At 39.2% G+C, this 20,555-nt stretch overlaps 1 protein-coding gene across 1 annotated transcript in view; it reads right to left on the bottom strand.

The window, feature by feature from the left end:
• ERBIN (erbb2 interacting protein) overlaps nt 1-20,085 on the bottom strand; it is a 121,617-nt gene extending 101,532 nt beyond the window's left edge. The window contains exon 1 of the mRNA XM_075488680.1: nt 19,955-20,085. The gene's annotated coding sequence lies outside the window, so the exon portion shown is untranslated. The remainder of the gene's footprint in view (nt 1-19,954) is intronic.
• Between the last annotated feature and the right edge of the window lie 470 nt (nt 20,086-20,555).

Raw genomic sequence — 20,555 nt, 5'->3', positions numbered from 1 at the left:
TGCACCGGGTTAAGCTAGACCCCAAAAGTTAAGGGTTGGGGACGAGTACGAAAATAAGCATTATACACATCTTTAAAAGAAAGTTCTTTTGCTCTGGCACTGCTTCCCTTAATTCAAGTTTTTCCCACAGCATAATTTAGAAATTAAGTAGAACTAAGGCTACAGCTTACTCCTAGCTTTTTCATTATCACATACTCCTATTTTTTTAATTAAAACACATGCTGCCTAATTAACACCAAGAACCAATTCCAACTCAAAGCCCTGATGGGCAGGCCACTGTATGAAAAAGCATCTATATTACATTTGAGTTATAAACTCATTTCAGAAGTTATGAACAACCAGACTTTTCAGAACTAGATAGATTTGTGCTGTTGAATGCACAAAATCATCTCTTGCAGACAACTTCTGACAAAGAACAAGTATTTTTGTGGCTGCAAAACCAAGTATGAGAACAATCAACTTGGATTTTACCCTACTACCACACTTGTGAAAACCATGCTGCATTTCAAAAAAGTTGTGAATTAAAAACCAGAAGAAAACGTTTTCACTGTACTCCATTTCTGGTCCTCTGTTACAGTTGTTCCTTTTTTCAATAGCTCTATGACATGAAAGATCAGGGTCTGCCAAGCCATACAAAGTTTTTTTCTGCTATTGCAAAAAAGAAGGTGGGGTTAGTACTGCTGTCAAGCACTTCAGACTTTGAAAGAACAAATCCTAGAGCCCATGCTTAAATCAGTAGTAATATTACATTATAATCCAAGTCCATCTATCACTTTGAGTAGACTTACTGGAGGAAGATGACAGATGGAACATCGTAATGAACACTACTCCCATTTCATTACAAATTCCACACAAAGCCAAGAAGCATCATCACACCATTATCTTAGCAATATAGGTGCAATTGCTGATAGCAGTAAGCAATGAAAACAATCACTTAAAGCAGCAAAATTGATGAGAAATATGCCATTAATCAAGTTTTAATAGGGTCAAAAAGAAATAGTTGCAATATATTCAAGATATTTGCTAGTCAATTCTACTGCATCAGTAGATCTATGCATTTTGCATTTTGCATTCACAAGTAATTGGAAAAAAATCCAATTACTACTACACAATTCTTCCCTTTCCATTCTCTTCATCTACCATGACAAAGTAAAAAAGGATATTTAGATTTCTTTTAAGCATAGTTTACCTGAATCCATAGTCCAAAATAAGGGAAAAGTAAGAGAAAAATATGAACTTATGAATTCATTAACACAATTACTAGGAGTGCACATGCAAAATTTATCATTTAGCAGCTACATTAATGCAATTGGGTATGAACAGAATAAACAAATGTCCTCCGCAATTACTTTCTGAAAGCTACTACATACTTCGTGTATCTGATTTTTTCCATTAAGTAGCACAAACGGAGGATGCATATAATTACAGATAACACACCCAAATTAGTTAGCCTATATTACAAGTTGTTTTGACACATATTTATTTCACTCTTAAAAATCAGTAAAAAGTGCTTAAACAGACTTGACTACTGTCCTTCAGAGTGTTAATAGATAGTTTGGTTCTACAGATATTCAGTTTGCTGGAAGCTACATGATTGACAGGAGACAGCATCAACTTGCAGGTACTTTGTGAGCTTAGGTACTTGCCACCGAGTAGCTGAACTGGTTTTTACACAATCTAAACACATAAATTTGACACTGGATCCTAGATTCTTCTCCAGATGAATGACTCAAGGGGAGGGGAGGAAGGGAACCCTCTTCAGCAATGTATGGTAATCTCACTAAGCTCAGCTTCAGTACTGGCTATAATTTCAGCATGCAAGACTCACAGTTCATATGCAAGTATCAGGATGGATACCAGAAAATTTATGATCTTAGCAAATGACAGAGTCATTTCTATTTTGGATCTTAAAATTAAGGGATCTTAAAATATCCATTTTCCCCTCTTATTTCAAGATATATAGATATAAATATACACACATATACCTAAAAAGCAGTGACCAACTTGTATTCTAATCACACAGAAGAATAAATGTAAAAATATCTGTACAGTTATCTTGCACGAACCTTTTCTGCCCAGCATTTTAAGACATGACAGATGCACTGAAACTAAGACTCCAGTCTCTCAGAAGTCTCTCTGACTCTTCCTCAAAAGAGACAAGACCATCTACAGCACTCAAAAAAAAAAAATCTACTTCACGTTTTAAGTGGGAAAAACCCAGAAGAAAGATAACCTGAAAAACGGAAAAAGTGAATGCAGTTCTTAATATTTCAATCAAATACTCACTTGGAGGAGAAGGGATGAATACAAACATGAAGTTATGCCAAAAAAAGGTACACACGCCCTCAGGTTCAGAGTCAATTCCAATTTACAATGCTCTAGATTATTACAGATAGACTCTCACAAATGAAGTAGACACATGAAGGAAACATGAAAAAATGTACAATTATTTCATGTTCATTTGCAAGAACAACAGACACTTCATTTTTTAATTCTTAACTAGGCTGTGAATGCATTTTTTAAGAAAAATCCTAGTATATTTTGAATCTGTGGGGTGGTGGAAGGAAAAAAAAAAAGATTGCACCACATTTTATCTTATGAAACCAAATCTTGGTTTCGTAAAAATTTCAGTCCCATAGAATTTAGTATAATTACAGGAGTTCCTCCCAAGTATGCAGAAGATCACCATTCAGAAACCACCTTAAGGAAACAACTCACTATCTCCAGACCCTGTATAGGTTCATCTTTGTGCTACACAATTTGAAAGAAAAACTAACACATTAGTTATCTTCTCAAATATAACATTCAAAATAATTTGGGATTTAATATATTCTGTTGAGCTTTGTTTCCATCCTTGCACTCTAGGAAAAGAAATTATCTTCCAGCAATCACTATTTCCTCTGATGTGCTACATGAAATACTTATTAATCAACAAGACGATACACAGTTATTTTGCAGATTAGAGAGCAGGACATACAAATAGACAACTACTGGCATGAGAAATAGGTTATCTGCTTAAGGATGTTTTCAAAAGTATCCATTTGACAAGTTACCGCTCCAGTAAGTAGGCAATGTCCAGCAAAGCTTCTCTTGCAGAAGTACATTGCTGCTAACACTGGTGTGACCGAAGAAGGAAAAAGTCCACACAAATCAATTCAAATGTTTCTCATCCAGTGGCTCTGAGAAATGCATTGCAGGGAACAGTAATGTGAACTCAGATCTCAAGAAATGAGTTTTACTTGAGACTACAGGAACCAGGATACTTCCCCCCCTTTTATTAGAAAGGGGTCAAAACTCACTAGTTCTTTTCTACATCACTCCACTCTAGTCTCTTCAGAGAAGTAGAGATAAGTACAGTACCAGAGAGTCTTAAAAAGATGGTACCAACACAGGAAAAATCTGTTTTGTCTACCTCATGCCCATCAATGCCACCTCCTCCCTACTGGCTTGGCCCTTCTGGGAAAGAGGAGAGAAAGATCACAAGCTTTCTGCACTTCCATGAGCGCAGGACAGCCAAGTGAGACTGCTCGAGCATACATGGCCCCACGCTACGATCACATGGCACCTTCACAAATTTCCCAGCAAATTTCCCAGAAGATTTTAGAATTATGAAGTTAAATGCCCTCTATTCTTCCATCCCTCACCTCCTAATTATGTTGCATCTTTAATGCCTCCATGAAGATGGTTCTACATTGCCCTTCTGAGAGAAAATAGTAAAATATAGTAATGGCACCCCACATTATCAGTGACAGACATTCCTAATTGCATCACTGTATCAGCAATAATACATAACACATGAACTTGTTTACTCATCATACTGACTGCCCATCACCTGTCAGTTCTCCATTCACACTAGCCTTGGGGCTTAATTTGAAAGCAGAGCATCCCACATTCAAGTACTGCTGACCTACACATTTCTACTAAGAGATCCCTCCAGACAGTGAAAAATATAAAGCCACCAGAAATCCCTAGGAACTAAAGAAACTAGACACAAAAGTCTCAAGAGCAAGTGCTCTGCAAGGTAGCTTTCAGGAAAAAAGGACTTCAATGCTTCTTCTCCTTTTGCAATCTCAGTTCTTACTGCAGTTAGTTATTTTCCCACCCCTGCAGCAATTACAAACTATTTTACAGATAGGCATGAAATTACCAGCCTACCGTCAAAGTCTAGAAATCAACCCACATATAGCAAAAAAGCAGGAAAGACAGGGGGTGGTACACTTTAAATCTGCTCAAAAAGAGATAGAACAGGGTAAGTATCCCAGTTTTTGCACTTCTGACATTTATGGAAGGATTATTGAGGATCAAACCAGTGATGAAGAAAAGAGCAGCATTTACATTTACTGTGATCAAGTGAAAGATTATTCCAAACCAAAAACTGGAACTCAAAAGGCAAGTTAATTCCTATTGTGCTTAAGCATAATGGGAATTAATTCAAACTAGAGACTGCTAAAGAAAGAGCAAGCCCTGCTTTCCCCTCACACCTGCCTTTTATTAAATCTAGGGTTTGCATAACCACACCATGAGTCTGATCAGTAACTGACCCAAAAACCCTAACCCTGCAAGATATCCGGGGGAATTTTTTTCTAATTACACCAGCTTGTTCATCAACTCACTGACCTTCAACATAAAGTCTTCACCTATGAAGCAAAGGACCCGCGCAGGAAGGAAAGAGGAAGTATACTGCCTCCTATCAGAGGAGATGCAGCAGAATATAAGACTATACATTCAGCCACAGGCCTTCTAAATTAAGACTCCTTTAAAAGTAAAGGTGATAACTTCATTACTATTAATATTTTTCTCTTAGTATCAAAAAGATGTATCAAAAACACATGCAAGCATAGTTTAATGCTCACAACAGCACATTCTGGTAGCAAAATTCATTCATGTGGCTCACATTTTATAACTTAGTCTGCCTTGGATTCATAGGTTTGGTGGTTTTTTTCCTGAAAGCATCAACCAGTGGAGACAAGAAGTTTAGAGAGAGGCCAGGGGAGAATAATTTTAAAAAATATTAACCATGCCAAGTACCTCCAGGCAACCAAGTGAAGACACTCAGTTAGGTCAGTAAATAGTTATGGTCCAGACAGTGACTGTGTCAGCAGTTCGTGTTCTACATTCTGAGTTCAAAACTGAAAGAAATAGTTACAGGATGTGGTCTTCTTAACTGGAAGACACCCTTGCTCAGCAAGTGCTGCGCATGTTTTTGCAACAAAAGGTCAATTACTTGCCTACAAAGCAATACTTCACATTTATAAAAGGCTTGAGGAACGGGACTAAAGTATACAAAACAGATCAGCACCCCCAACATGGTAAGTTAAATATTTATTTACACTTACTTTCTTTTAACCAAAAAAACCACTTAAATTCCAAAGTGACCAATACATGAAGGTGCCTTGTCAAGAAGTGCTCACAATAAAGAATTTCAGTTGTTCAGTTGGGGCTAACTGCAATATTAAGGTTTAAAAAAAAAAAAAAATTGTAGAAAAATATTCAATGAATATCAACCTGTAATTCAAACCCTGAATACTGAATAGATTTGTAAAAAGAAAAAAATTGAGACCCAAGATACACAACAGGGCCACTGATCTAGATGAACCTTTCATCTGCTCCAGTGCTCTTAAGTAACTGAGGATTCACCAGATGCACCTCAAACCTCCTATAGCATCGGAAGCTGCCACTTTATAGGAGATGATGCCCATTACTTAAAGCAGGATCCACCCTCCTTCCAATCTTAAGGATGATTTCTCCCATATGAAGTCCATATAATAAGACAGGTCCTGTTAACCCTTAGGTGTTCGGACATAAAGCAAGTCTAATAATTGTTATGGATGAAACCAGGCTCTCTGCAGTGCACACAAGCTTCTCATCCAAATTCCTCTTCTATTGCCCCTCCTACTAATTGAATAACTACAAGCCACCAATATCACACACCTGAAAAACACACCTAACAGTAAATCCTGATAGGAAGAAACGGAAACAGCTTTAACAGCTTTTTTTTTTTTTTTTAAAATCTTCCATGATGCTGTCTTCTGGCCTGCTCCCAAGTCAACATTACCATTGCCTTGGAAAGCTGCAGGAGAAGGGACACATTCAGGAAGAAACCACAAGAAAGGATGTAACAAAACATAACAGCCAATGTACTTTTAAAAGTCACATCAATTATATGTCATGATTAATTAAATCACACAGATTAGAATTAAGTTGCAAAGTACCTTAAACAAAATAAATATCAAGGCACCTGTTTAATGGAGAGGTAACAAAAAAGATACTCAGTAAATCCAAGAAGTTGGTTCTACAATGCTATCAACAGCACAGAAAGATGTTAGCAGAAAATTTGGAATGAACTCCAAAGAGGGAAAAAAATTCAGGAGACTCTATAGCCTTACTTGTCTATTAAAACCTGACATGGCAAGGGCTTTGATGAGAGTTTAAGTTGGTCAACCAGTGAGAAAAGACAACATATTATAACTGTTGCAAGTATACTGCAATTTGCCACCATTTACAGGCTCTGAACAGCAAAAACCGACCTTGTATTAAGATCAGGTTTTGTGGAACTGCATTAACACTATGATAATAGCAGGTCCAACCTGAACACAGATGTGTGAACTGATTTCAAAGATCATTTGAAAATGAATTCCTGTTACTAGTGATAACAAAGACTGAATTAGGAGTAAGTTTTTAACTTGATATTTCACACTGAAAATGTCAGCAAACCAGGCCAGATTCTACAGAGAAATAGTAGATAACTCTAAGGTGGAGGGAAGAGGTGGACATGCATAGATACTTGGTATGGTGCACTGGAAGTACATTTCAGAAACACAAAGGGACAGAAGGAAAACATAGACCTGATAGCACATTTCTTTGTGCTACTATTTCTGGGACTTCCTACAATTCAATAGCTACAGAACAGAGCTGTAGCCACTGATATCCGGGAGATGAGTAGAAACACTGGAGTGAATCATGCTTGAGCAGGTCAGTCAGACCTGCCTTTGGCTATGTCGTGGTTTAACCCCAGCCAGCAACTAAGCCCCACACAGCCGCTCGCTCACTCCCCCCTGGTGGGATGGAGAGGATTATCAGAAGGGTAAAAGTGAGAAAACTCATGGGTTGAGATAAAGACAGTTTAATAGGGAAAGCAAAAGCCACACGCGCAAGCAAAGCAAAACAAGGAATTCATTCACTCCTTCCCAGGGGCAGGCAGGTGTTCAGCCATCTCCAGGAAAGCAGGGCTCCATCACGCGTAATGGTTACTTGGGAAGACAAACGCCATCACTCTGAACGTCCCCCCCTTCCTTCTTCTTCACCAGCTTTATATACTGAGCATGAATGTCATATGGTATGGAATAGCCCTGTGGCCAGCTGGGGTCAGCTGTCCCAGCTGTGTCCCCTCCCAACTCCTTGTGCACCCCCAGCCTCCTCGCTGGTGGGGTGGGGTGAGAAGCAGAAAAGGCCTTGACTCTGTGTAAGCACTGCTCAGCAGTAATAAAAGCATCCCTGTATCAACACTGTTTTCAGCACAAATCCAAAACATAGTCCCATACTAGCTACTATGAAGAAAATTAATTCTATCCCAGCCAAAACCAGCATAGGCTAGCAGGACCACTACTCATTCATGAAACGTAAAATTTCGTGACTAGAATGAAGACAGACGCCACACTTCACAGAAGAACAAAGGCTGAGAAAGACAGCTCCTGTGTACCTGAACATGTTTTCTAGAGATTCTCCCATAACTACCCTGAAGAAGGCTGACACCAGACAAACTAACACACATCACAATCAGGGAAGAGAGAGGTAGACTGCCAGAACAAATACAAAAGCACTCAAGAACCCACCTGATGTAGACCTTGACACAAACAAGCAACCTCAGAAGTTGTTTTGGACTATGCATCTCATCTCTCAGCAGATGAGCACATCCTTAGTTGCGGTAGTTGGTATCACTATCATGGGACAGCTAAAAATTTCAGGGAATAGGAAGGGTAGAATTTAAAACAGAAAAAGAAACAACAGCATCTCCTCTTTCAATCCAGGAAGCAAGAACACAAGCTTCCACTCTGCTTCACATCTGAGCTCCTAGTATTATTAAAAAAAAAAAAAAAAAAAAAAAAAAGAAATGCTGATTATTATGGCCTCTGCTACAGTCAGGCTTCAGATGAAGCTACTTTATTATCAAATATTTTATTTGAATAAATCCATGCCTTCTACAGCTAGCAAAAGAAAACATTTGCCCTCACTCCCTCCCCTCTTTCAGGGACCTATCACTTCTTACACAAGACAGAACAACACTAAGGACCTTATGTAAGATAATTCACTGAAGTTAATTTTTAACTGTATGTCTAATCATAGTGATGGAAGAGACAAAAACAAATAAGAGAAAAACAACATTCAGAAAGGACAAACAAAATTACTTTAAAGATACATACTTCATTTCTCTGGGTTTGAGAGAGATATAAAATCTAGTCTTTCAAATTATTTCAGGCACAAAAATCTGTGCAAAATATTAGTTAGAAACTGATCAGATGGAACTACAGCTTCTAGAGAGGCATGTATTTTTCTGTCAATGCAATTTTTAATATCTTCACCTTCCAACTAGGAGGAATCAAAGTGACTACCATCTCCTTTGCAAACAAAGAAGTAATATGCAACAAAACACACTCTGCCCTGGGCTTGTTTCTTTATCAAAATAAAATCCTGCAATATTTGCAGCTATGAGTCGTAAATGTTCCCACTTCCTGTCTTGAGAACTTGCTGGAATTAGAGTTTGGGCAGAAGCAACATCTTTCACCACTCATTTTTATTTTCTTCAACCCTGGTTTTCTACCTGCAGTATCAAGCAACTACATATAACTCTCACAGGGATGTAAAGAAACACCTAACCTACCAGCCTTAAAAAAAAAAAAAAGAAGAAGAAAAAACACAACTGCCAACCCCCATACCAAAAAACAAACAAACAAAAAACCCATCAAAAACCTGTATGCTGTGCACAGGCCTAGATATCCAAGGAGGAAAACATAATACTCTTTTTCCTATACAGCATCCCTATTGATAGCCTCCTTGTTTCAATTTTCAACTATGGCATATGTTAATCAAAAGAAAAAATAGGGTATGGGGAAACAAATGGTAGTGAAAATGCTAAAAGTGTAAGTCAGCAATTGGTATTTAATACTACCCTCAACACAAGAAGTCCTTTTTAACCCCTTAATTCAGGAAAGAAAGCAGACTTGAAAAACATAACTACCACATTCTGTTTCGCATGAGTGTGATATTTTTATTCATTTGACATATGTTGCTTCCTGAACGGATTCAATGTATTTTGGCATTCCAGAACAAAACTGCTCTCATCATGTTTGGCACTTCATGTACAATGCAGCCAGGAAGCCACTCCTTAGACTATGCAGCCATCTGCAGCAGATACCAAAGGTTTTTAAACAAGCAAGCTGCACTGCTGTAAATATGCAGTATTTCAATACACAAGAAAATTCTCATCTATTAACCACACTTTCCATCTAATTGCCTGGAGACAAATTCAGGCAATCTGCAACATATAACAGTTCAGCACAAACGAAAGCATAAAGGGAAAAGAAAAAAGAAACTATTTCTTATCAGAAGATTCCTGGTTACCTAATTATTTTGCTTTCTAAGTTGTGTGGTCCATACAGTAAAACAAAACAGCTCCTGCTGCCCTGCTTTACATGCACTCCCTCCCCAAAAGTAATTACCAGAATTCCTAGCTAAAACTAGGATGGATCAAGCAGAGGTTAGAAGAACACAGCAGGCCCAAAACAATATGAGACTTCGAGATACAAAGCAAGCAAAGGTTGGGTACATGGGAGGAAGAGGAGGAACCACACTCAAAACCCTCTAGCTAATAAGATGGATAAACTGCCCAGAAAAACTGCTGCACCAAATCTAGACAGGTTACACAATTCAGTCTGTGGTGACAGGAACACAAGTGGAAACACATTCATAGACCACAGTTCAAAAAACAGGAGTGCATATGGATATGTGTATTCATTCCCCATTTTGGGAATGTTAGATTTCAAAAAAATATATTCTACCAAAACACACACATAAACATGCACTCCAACACTTAAAACACTACACAGTGCCCTAATGAAAGTCACCACTTAAAGAAATAGCATATACAACTAGACTTCCATTTTACCTTAGAAAATTCCCCCTTAAAGAACACTTCTGTCTCTGTCTTTAAGTGTTACCCACCTCAACAAGCTGGTTTCCTTTTTACTTTTACATTTGTTTAGTATAAAATGCAGTACTAAAAACAGTAAGCTTTCATTTACAATGCAGCTTTTAAAAGAATTTCACTTTAATATACCTTTTTTACTACTACGATAAGGAATAGCCACTATTTCTATGCACAGCAAAAGTTAAAAAAAAAGTCAGTATTTTCCAGATTCTAAGCATCTTCTTCTAGTTTATACAATAATTATGACACATATTAGCTCACCATTATTCTCAGCAGTTTTAGGAGTTACCGTTCCGGGCAAATAAAGAAATCCCTGAACTGTACCTCTGTCTATTTTTTTCTTCTACATTCATTTTACAACTGATATATAAATCCTGATCCATCACAATCACAATTGTGATACACAAGAATTACTCTTCTTTGCATTAACTGTAGTTCTAACTACAAGATTCTTCATATCTCCCATGTGGCTAAGCACCATTATTCTTGTCCTCTATTTACTCAGCTTTGCTCTCACAACGCGCATTTGATTTTTGCCAACTTACAATCTCTTTTCACTCCCAACACAGTAATGAGGCGTTTAAGCTAATACTTTTTGTACTGAATTATTTTTCTCTTTACTTAGTGTTGTGTTCCTCCAAGCCAACAGATTATGATTAAAGAAAAAAAGAAGAGCTGTCATGTTATTTTTATTTTACTACATCAGGCATTTTGGAGATCAGATAAGCAACCATTATAACAAAATTAACAGAAGGCTATTCTTGAATGGTTTCCAAAGTATTTTTGCCTCTTTAGGATAGGGAAGGATGATAGTTTACTGCTTACAACAAAAAATTTAAGAATTACTCAGAATTTAGACAATTATATTGAAGTACAGTTTCTCTTAAAGTGCTGTTATCAACATAGATAATAATTTACTACCTAAAGTCAAAAACAAGTTTTTCACCTGGCAGGAGGTTTAAATAAAACCAAAATCCTTCCTTCCCACCACAGTGCAAATTACAGCCTCAAAACTGAATTCAAAGTTGATTTAATAATAACTTAGCTTAAAGTGTTACTTAACTTCCGACATCCTGTACTTTCTAGCAAGAGAAAAAAAGAGGTACAATACTACTTTGACACTATTGAAGTAAAAACTGGGACAGTGCCGTGCTGATTTGCTATTAACATGTCAGCCTCTTTTTCTCAGAATAGGAAAACGGAACTGAAGAGCACAATGTAGGAATTTCAGAAAATTTCGTAACTGTGATTTCAAATAATTTGAATCATCAGTGCATACCTCCCTTCAGACTTTTCAAAGATTAAAAACAAGTTAATACAAGTTTGGGGAAAATGAGTAACATTCTGATTTTGAGTGAAGGTTATTCCTCTGTAGATATTTCATACTCTGAAGTTGAAATTTAAAACTTTGTCAAGATTTAACATAAATGGAATGATAGGTGATCTATGGATCTAAAATGAACAAATATATATTTGAATTCAGTGGAAACAGGCAGGGACTCCATCACAGATGAGAGAAAGCAAGCACTGTTTCTAAAAGTTTAAGGAACAATTTGTTGGTTCCGGATCAGTTGGTTTATGTAGAGGGAGAAGAGAAGTAAGAAAGAGGACAAGAAAAAAAGTATTCATTAAAGATATGTTTCTCTCCCATCCCATAACACTTTCTTTTAACCTGCTCCATTGACAGGGTCATAATCTTTCCCTTGAGGCATCACAGGCTGCTGCTGCAAAACCAATTCAGTAACACTAATGTCATGAAAGACTACAGCACATTTGAAATCTCGACCATACCTCTCCCACAGATCCCACAGATTTCCCACAAGAAAATCCCACAGAAATTTTTGTCTGCTCCACTGTTGTTCTCTAGAAACAGCAGCATTGAAAACAGCACACAGGAATGCCATGATCCTCGGTACTTCTGCTTTGTTTCAGTAAAGCAAGGCAAAATAAGTCCTCGTGGAAAAATAGAGGAGCTCACCCACATAAATAGAAGCAGAAGAGTAAATGATTCTCATCTAAGTCTATTAAAATCTATTTTAAGTCTATCTTGCTTTTCTAGTACTTGTCTTGTTTATATTTTCATTTATTTAGATGAAATCTCTGGTACTGGACCCAAGCATTAACGTCTAGATTAGGAATAACGCACTGGAAGAACAGGATTTTCTAATAGCCACAGAGATCTCCCTCCCCGACAAAACATTGTTCAGAAAAAAAGTCTCCTAAAAGAAAAGACACAAATAAGCTGTACTATAGTTAAACAACAGTATAGTAAAATAGTAAAGCTCTGATAGTTTCTTCCCCTCCATATCAATGTTATCCATCAGCATCAGAGCCAGATGGCTTGCCAAATTCAGAGTTCCAATTGATTTCCCCTTCCTGTCACATTCCCAGAAAGGATGGAAAACCACAGGTTTAACCATCTTTTCCTCCTCTTCCTATTTAGAGCTGAGTCCTTAACTTAATTGTTACCTTGTTTTTAATAGTTTTCCAACACCCATATGTGAACCAACAAAAGTGACCTTAAAGTAAAATTCTAGGTTTGTTCACAATATTATTTTCTAGCATTCTACACTCGATTCCCCCTGGCTGCAATTCCTCCCAGAAGGAGATCTACTGAAGAATTCATGAATTACTTAGAATAAATCACCCTGTATAAGTTTACTAAAGCAGAACTTAAAATAAATGGTGTAAAGGCTGGATAGCTATGAATCAGAAAGATGCGACCTTTTGAATTCTCTCCCTCAGCAGTGAACTTTATTGCCAACCTCCAAAAAAATACAGAGCAGCTCAGAAATTAAGTGACCCACAGCTCCAGGGTTAACATCACATATGATTATGTGACCAGAAGTAACCCAAAATGAGTATGTTCTCGTAAAAGGAGCTAACTACCAAGCTGACATTCCAGGTCGCCAAAGACTAATTTGCCACAGCAAGCAAACAACCCAGCCGCAGGGTATCACTGCACATCAACAGCTGTCTGCACATTCATCTCCTCCTTCAGGTACACCTACCTCGTAGGCCAAAGTGGAAACTAAGTAAATTCAACACCCGCATATTATACTCTGTAGCATGAGCACGGAAAGTGAGTACTTACAGAGCATTTAAGTCACGAAAGATTTAGACTGTTATGCTGCCATACTTTTCAGTTTACTTTTACTGAAAATACAGGCCCTCAACCTTGTAAATACTTCTGCAGCCAAGCTTTTTATTTTTTTTTAACCACAAGCATGCACAAGCACGTACAGCTCATTAAGTGTAACGTTTCCACAGAGGAACAAAAACTATGATTTGCATTAGTATCATTATTTAAGAGTACTCCGATACTCAGTTTCAAATATAAACATCCATCCTATCCTCAGGGTTACCTGTAAGTAAAGACAGAAGATCTGCAGTAATTTGATTGAATTGCTGACAGTTGGGTTGATCTTCTAAACTATCATTTCTCCCCTCAGGGACAGTAATGCCAGGACAACTACAGTCACATGTGGGGGGAAAAGCAGCAGTTCTCAAGAAGTTTCTTAGCAGCCTACCAGAAGTCTTCCAGACAAGCCTGGAAACACTTTCCACCATCCAAACACTTAAGATGACATCCATAGTCATTTTGGATGACTGAACCTGTGACTGACACTCACAGGCATCTGGCATTGCATTTCAGGCGTTTGTTCAGATGTACTGATTTAGCTCGAAGCATCTATGCCCTCTCCTCTCCTTCTTAGAAGGCTTGGAAGTTTTGGAAGACACGTACTGAAAAACTTCAAGGACAAGGAGGGCAAGGAAGGCTGAAGAAATAGTTTCTGCAACGATACTAAACTTAGACCCTACATTATGGGACAACGGACTAAGGAAGAACAGGAAACTTTTCTTCCAGAACTGACTGGGAAGATGGAGCCCCCTACGCAGCTGCTACAGGAACTTCTCATGCCAACTAGAGTTGAAAACTGATGAGAAGGCTCCAAAGGCAGCAGTAAAACTCAAACCACAGTACTTCAGACACCAAGACCATCCATTCTCCAGCTACCTTTAAGATATTAACAGAACTTCAAATATTTTTAATTTAGTTATTAACATTGGAGCTTTCCCCACCAAGGGAATAAGGCCCCAGACACTTCACAGGGAGATACCACCCATCCCAAATTAAGAGTTAAATTATAAATGTTTCATTTCAAGCCTTTGTAACTTTTACTAACACTTCAAACCGCTTCACAGCTTCTTCTACTCCTAAAGCTAGCCCCAGACAACTGACACAAGAAGTAGTCACTGAACATTAGAAGCTCACAGGAAGACAACTATACCCCATCCATCTACTTCAGAAGTGCAATTTTAAGTTCAAGAGAACACAAAACTCAACACTCCTAAAACAAGTATATCCTTCCTACCTGTTTGCTCCTGGAAAGGAAATTCTACTCAAACAGCTGCAGTCTCTCCCACTGGAAGCGTGTGACAGTCCAGAACAGTCAGACCATTCACAGTCAGACCATTGGACCATGTCTATGCATCTCTGTTCATTCCACCCCAGCCAACTTCATGACGGGGTCTACAAGACGTGAAGCACAGCACCGTACATATTGAACTATACAAACCTGGAGAATTCAACGTGCTTAGACGACTTTTTTGTTTGGAAAAGGAGCTCATGACCCAGTGAATTCCAAACTGATCACTCAGAAGATACTGATCTACAGTTTCTTCCAGTTATTATTCTCACAATGTGCATCTAAATAAGGGAATCTTAAAGAATGTTTGCTTTTAGCAGTTGTTCTACTTTGCATATATAATACGGCCTTATGCTTGCAGAATTCAATTATACAAAAGCATGAAACAAAAGTTTGAGAAACTATTAATTTCACTAATAGAATTATTTTATTAATAGAACTAAAGTTCTATTTACAAAAGATGCAAGAGTATATAATATTGAATATTCAAAAATTGAGAAACTATTAAAAGTTGTGCATTTTGGAATCACTTACCTTCTTCCTGGTAGCTTTGCTCTTACAGGGACAGAAGTTGTCCTTATTATCATAAGTAATCTTTATGGTTTAGCCTGTGCCTAATCATTGGATGGATACAGAACAGACGGCAGCACAAAGCATTCCCGCTCCTTCTTTAATCAAAGTTGTGTACAAGACTTGTAACCTAACGTTTTCCTGGCCATACCAAAAAATAGTATGGAAGAGTACAGCCATCCCATTCATTATCTACTGAAGTGGATAAAGAGGGGAGGAGAGTACATACTACCTTATGTAACAAGATTGAGCCTTCAAAGACAAGAAGCTCCAAAGGCTTGGTTACCTCCTGACTTTATTACAACTTCCCGGACACCCACAGCAGCCAAGATCGTTCACATTGTTCTCAGACTCTGCTTAAACATCACTTTTTGTTCCTATGTATAATGATTGCTTAGTATCAAGTATCTACAAATTAGTTTCAGATACAGAAAGAACTAATCTACTTTTCAACTTAAACTACCCTAGTGAAGCTAGTCACAATGCTGATGTTCTCCAACATAAGTGGACTTCAGTTTGGTTTCATTTAGACCAAATGAAGAGGTTTGTTTAGCTTTATTTCTCAATTATGCAAAGTCACGATGTATTTTTAAAGGTGGAAGGTGCGATTTAGTGTTGAAACATCATGCCTCTGTATCACCTTCAGGGGAAGTACAGGTGAAACTAAACAGAGTAATAAGCCAAATACCCATATTGAAGTTTAAGCATCAGAGAAACAAGTATCTTAAAAAGAACTGGTAACTAATGAGGGAGAGCAATAGAAAAAGCAGAATTATCCCAAGATTACTATATAATAAAAATACTACCAATTCCAGCATAGCAATATTCACTTTTTCCATATTTCTTAGGCAGATGATGAGATTTATAAATCTCTCCTAAATCAGCATCCTTACTTTCAAATCTTAACATTTACAAGATTTTACTCACAATACATGAACATTATATTCTTAATCAGAAATGCAGGCTGTTTTTCAATAAAGTAATCTTTTTACAACAAAAAATCCTTAAAAAAACCCCATACCCATCTTGTCATTAGAGCAGTCAAGTTTCTCTATATATTACCTGTCCGCTTACAATCTTAGACTCAATAGAATTGCTTAACAATTAATTATTACTGAAGTACACTAGGTAGTGATATTTAGGCCCACTAATTTTTACCAATATTTACTCAGCAGGAGATAGCGTGCCAGCTGTGCTGATACAGTGGGCTCCGCATGCCACCTTCACAGTTGGAAACTGCAGTGGCACACCGCAGCTGCTCCCCAAGAGATGAAGAGAACTATAAGGACTGCAGGAAATCCATGTTTGAAGCTTTGACAAGCCCCCACCCCACCGAAAAAAATACTTCTTATCCAGAACTGGACCAGAATCAGCTGTGCAAGCAGCCACAGAACTGTTCACAAGTTACCCACAATACTAACAAAAAGATATTCCTTATGCATTCAAAACATTAAGCAAAACTCTCAAAATCAGTTAAACTTTTAGAAGTTGTAGAAGATGTAACCTATACCTCACAAGTGTGCACTGGACTTCACAGATGTTCCAAAGACACTTAGGTAGCACTGTAACAGGTTACCACAAACACTGCACTTTCTAAAGGGGGAGGAGGGGGGAGGGAAGTTACCTACAGACTATTTACTACACAAACTGATAAACATGTTACCTTCAATGTTTTCATTCTGATGTGAAAAGCGTTGTCTGGCATATTGTTTTACTCAGTCAAAAGCTGACAAGGTAAAATAGCAATGTTTCTAAATCTTCACTTGCCAGGTAATTCACATTTAACTACCTACATCAGCTGTCACCATCAACATTTGCATGCTCACATAGGAACAGAGCCTACTGTTTTCATATCCCTAAGAGTAGCTTTTCCATCAACACAACTAGTTACTCATTCAGAAAAGGTTAGATTTGTAATTCCTCTATGTGGAGTAAACGTCAGACCCTCCTTTAGCAGATCAGGTTATTCCATAGGGAGAATCTGCTGAAGAGATGACATATCAACCATTTGAGCTTCACGTAACATTTTCCCTAGAAGATTTTCCTTTTTGTTTTGGAGCAGGAAGGACAAAAACAAAACAAGAAAACAAAGCAGACAGCCAGTGATTCATTACACCCCTACAGGAAAGCTGAGTTGAGGAATTTGCTCCCATCCCCTTCTATTTCTAGAACCTACTGCTAACATGCTACGTATAATGTATGTTACATATGTGCAAGCCTCTCCTTAGCTTTATTGTTCCAAGCATGGCTCTTTATGCCTGGGACTACAGACTCTGAACGAATTTCACTGAGGACAAGTCATAACACTGTTCTCTGACACCACCAGGTTAACACACTATGCAACTTTCAATCAATAATACTTTCTCCATGGAGCCCCCTCATCAATTCCATATGAACTGGATGTGCAAATGGATACTCCATGGAGCACTGCATTTATACCAAACATTATCTACTGGGCAGCTTATTCATAAGACAATTCTATTCATATTTTTACTAATATGATAATCACCCTAATGATAATCATATTCCATACTACACCACATGCTGTAACTTCTAGCTCTTTGACTGCCAGCATACCTAAAATTACCAATGTTTACTTGAGCTTAATTTAATTCATGAGCAAGGAACAGCCAGGTCAAAAGAATGTCTCCCCAAGCCATTGGCACATACCTACGAAAGTGTTGTTTCAAGCAACGCGAGCTACCATGTGTATACTTAAATCATTTTATTCATAATATGAGTATCAATGTCCGATTGATTTTAGTGGAGATGGTTGATGTCGAGAAAGAATACACTCCTTCATAACTCCTAAACTATGTTAATGACATGAATGGCATTCTATGATATAACCATTAGCTGTAAGCAGAACTGAATTACACTTTCATCATTAAAAAGGGCCTTATCCATAGCTACCATGGTGACAAAACACTAGCGTAAAAAGTTGTGGCTCCACTACAAGGATCTATTCTTCTGCATGGCATTGAAAAATATCAAGTGCATCATGAGAAACACAAAAGGTCTGAAAAGAAACAAAATTGCATCCATTACGAACATAGTGGTTTACAACTAAATTTGTCATGCATTGCTACAATTCCCCACCCCCCCCCAAGAATCTCAAGTCATTATTGGGACTGAAACACTGCTTTGGAAAGCGATCGTTCTTTGTAAAAGGATTACTCTATTTAGACTTCATTGCTTTTCTGCCAAGCATCAGCCATATTAGGAAACCAAAGTTCACTGCCATTTGTTTTGTTCAGCCCTTTCTGACGCCTAAGAATAACCCTTACTGCTGCCTGGAAAGGTAAGTCTATAAATTGTAAGCCAAATCATTTACTTGTTATCAGCCATAGAAGCCACTTTAGGTCAGTTACGCGTTAACATTTTTCCTCACAGTATATCAAACAGATGGAGTTGGATTAGTAACTTTTTCCTTGAACACTGCATTTCTTGATGCTGTTAAAGAATGACATATGTAGGAGTGTTAAAAATCTGGCATAGAAATTACTTTATCCAAGCCTCACAAATACCAAGACATCTCAGACACTTGAGAGACTGAAGCACACACATCCTATCTGACCAACACACTGCTTTCAAGTTTGACAAACAGGAACAAAAATGTAAGTAAGTTAGCACAGAGCTATGGCTTCTAGCTCATTTTGAACATTCACAACACGAGGAACTCCTTGCCTTCATGAAGGAACTAACCAATAATTGCCTCTTTGAGGCATGTGAAATGAATCTGTGGTGAGCAAGACTGCTTTCACTACATGCAACTTAGTTAGCGTAACTTAACAAGCACCAGTACAAAACCTTACACCAAAACTTCGTATTTAGTTTCCCCTTCAACAGCTTCAAACGGGACTCCTTTCAAAAATTATAAAGGAGAAAGTGGTCACCAAAACCAAACAAGGCTCCATTAACTCGGAGGTTCAACTGCACATACTTTCAAGAAGTCAAACCACTAGGTACCTTTTTTTAAAAAAATGGAGATTCTTAAGATAAACTTGTGCAAGGATCAAAATGCAATACAGACCTCTCCTATACAAGCTGAAAAATATGCAATCCAACTCGTCATCTTGAGGACTGAGAGGGGGCGGAGGGGAGGAAGAGAGGTGGCGGCAGCAGTCGAGGGGAAAAACCGCGACAGCGTTTACAGAGGACTACGAGGGCACATTTCTATAAAGAAATTTAACAGCTATCTTGAAGAAGACCGGCCAGACACTTAACTGATATTCAAGAAAACAAGGTGAAAGACAAACAAGAAACGGCAGACACAGGCAGCGCCAAGGCTCAAGATCTTTCGATTAAATAAAAGATACTACCTCCTTTAGGACTGTATTTCCCGAGAAGTTAATTATACTCGCAGGGTTCGCAATCGTTTTGGAAGGGAAGGAGCTGAAGCAGCAGAGTCAGGGAGTCGAGCAGTTTCAGTTCAATACCTTCTCCGACCGAACAAAGAAACTTCTGTGCCTGAGGAGCTTAAAAACTTTCGGTGTCCCAGACTCCTTCCTCAGCCTCCATGAAACCAGAGACTACGTTCATACAAACAGCATTTCGGCGGGAGGGGGAGAAACACAAAGGACAGCTAAACTATGCAAGGCGGAAAACACAGAAAAATAAAGGCCAAAAACAGGATATCAAAATGAAGCGTGAACTCCTTCCTTTTTCCCCACCCCCTTCAGCAGAGGAAGGATTTCTCTGTTGCTACTGCTACTGCTGCTGCTCCCCGAGCCTTCTCCATTTAATTTACCTTGTCTGTCGGGCGTTTAAACCAGATCCAGCAGGCAGGAGTTTCTTCCAACCCCAAGGAAATATATAAAATCCAATCGAGTTTTCTTCTCGTTAAGGGGGAAGGGTGCAGACGAGAAGCGAGACGAGGAGAGGAGGGAGGAGGGGGAAAAAAGATGCAACAGCTTTCGACGAGGACGGGGGCGTTCGCGGAGCGGAGCGTGCGACGTGCGTGTGCACGGGGGGAGGGCGGCAGCGCAGCCGGGCTCCGCCCGGCCCCCGCCGCCGGCCGCCGCGAGGTCTGCCCCGCGGGCGGCCCCGAGCCGCGCCGGCCCCGCCCGGCGCCGCGACCGCCCGGCAGAAACGACGCCCGGCGGCCAGACTGCAGCGCCCCCCGCCACCCAGCCGGCCCCGGCAGCGCAGCGCGGCCCGGCCCGCCGCCGCCCCTCGCCCGCCGGCCTGCCTCCCCGGCGCGCTGGGCGCCGCCGCCCCGCCCCCAGCTCCTCACCCGCGGCCGCGCTGCCCGAGCGCGGCCGCCGCCGCCCCGCACCCCCCCGCCGCCGCCGCGCCGCCGCCAAGGGCGGGAGGGGAGCGGGATGGCCGCCTGCCTCACCTGCCCGCCC

This window comes from Mycteria americana, chromosome Z (assembly GCF_035582795.1).
Source record: "Mycteria americana isolate JAX WOST 10 ecotype Jacksonville Zoo and Gardens chromosome Z, USCA_MyAme_1.0, whole genome shotgun sequence".
Taxonomy (NCBI): domain Eukaryota; kingdom Metazoa; phylum Chordata; class Aves; order Ciconiiformes; family Ciconiidae; genus Mycteria; species Mycteria americana.
Note: the sequence above shows the minus strand (reverse complement) of the source record. Positions and strands in the feature narration are given on the sequence as shown.